Here is a 1,447-nt window from a genome sequence, read left to right on the forward strand (position 1 = left end):
CTGGCAGGAGCCTCCCCCCCTCCAACACAAAGTCCTTCCCCTCCAGCCACTCTACGAAGTTCAACTCGGGAACACAAGGAGACATTGTCTCCCCTCCCCTGCTCGCGGGGGCATCTCGTACCTGCGGGGCTGACAGTAGTTTTACTAAATCTTCAAGGGGCAGCGGCCAGACTGAGGCTGCATTGTTCACCAGCCCGGAGGTGGGGGGCTTTTAAATAATAATAATGATGATAATAACAAATCCTAGGGGAGTGGGGTACGTTCATTTGTCATGACAAGTGCCGATCCTCCCCCCCCCAACCCCCCTTCTGCTTTGTCTCCCAGAAACGTGCCCGTCTGGTGGGGGAAAGTCTTAAGGCAACACGCGCCGTTCCCGTCTGGATTGCAAGACTTTAAACTAGTCGGCTTCAGACTCCCAATTCCTCTGCAATGCGGATGTATTTTAATTCGGAAATTCGGGGGGAAAAGCAGCTTGGAGGGGGGAAGGGGGAGCTGCCCATTTCACCTCGCTCTCCTCTGCCTTCAGCTTTGCAAGAGTCAACCCCCGAGAGAAGCAGGCGGCGGAAGCCAGCGGCAGGTTTTAGGAAATCTATTTCTAAAAGGGAGAGAAAGTGTCCCGAAGGTCACCCCCCCCACCTTTTAGAAACATCCCCCGGGGGGCGAAGTCACCACCAACCAAAATATCTTTATAAAAAAAAAGTTGTAGTTTAAAGTGTTATATTCACTATACCCCAAAGCAAGTCTCCCCCCTCCCCCAAACAAAATGAAACCTTTCATTTTAAACGTACAGCTGGAAAAAAAAAGGAGAGAGAAATCATTCTGCGATCGCCTGCCTATTTGGATAATCCCCCTCAGTTTTTTCCCCAAAACTCCCCCATGCCAATCAAAACGGAGCCGGACCACGCACAAAAAAATCCAGCTACCTCTGCACATTTATACGTTTAAAGGATTAGACAATTACAAGGGATTGGTTAAGCGGTTGAATTAAAAAAAAAAAAAAAACAAAAAAAAGCAGAGAGAGAGAGACACACACACACACATAATGCTGTGCAGCCTGGACTGGACCGTATTCTTCTAAAATTTCAAGGCATCGCCATCATTTTTTTAAAGCTATTTTCCCATTATTCAAGTCAATCCCAACGCACGCATTCCCTGTAACACGATCCCCGGCCGGCTCGGGTCCTGCTGCCGGCCGGAGGAGCGAGGGATCACATCCGTGAGATGTGATGTGGTCGTGCAAGAAACGAGCTCGCCATAACCAGACACTGGATCCCAACTTAAAGGGCTTCCCACAACCCCGGCAGGAATAGCCCCGCACCCCTCCATGCAAAAGGCTGCTTCTTTTTTTTCTTTTTTGCCTGCAAAGTGCAATCTGCAGAAAGCTGCTGGAAAACGCAGTTTGTAGTTACACGATGGCAGCAGCATTCCCACCCCCCCTCCCCCTCCC

At 50.0% G+C, this 1,447-nt stretch overlaps 1 protein-coding gene across 1 annotated transcript in view; it reads right to left on the reverse strand.

Annotated features, from left to right (window-relative positions):
- The window catches only part of JARID2 (jumonji and AT-rich interaction domain containing 2), a 410,278-nt gene that overhangs the window by 407,664 nt on the left and 1,167 nt on the right, over nt 1-1,447 (reverse strand). The gene's annotated exons all lie outside the window — the stretch shown is intronic.

This window comes from Gavialis gangeticus, unplaced genomic scaffold (genome assembly GCF_001723915.1).
Source record: "Gavialis gangeticus isolate Ggan-Ray unplaced genomic scaffold, GavGan_comp1, whole genome shotgun sequence".
Classification (NCBI taxonomy): Eukaryota; Metazoa; Chordata; order Crocodylia; family Gavialidae; genus Gavialis; species Gavialis gangeticus.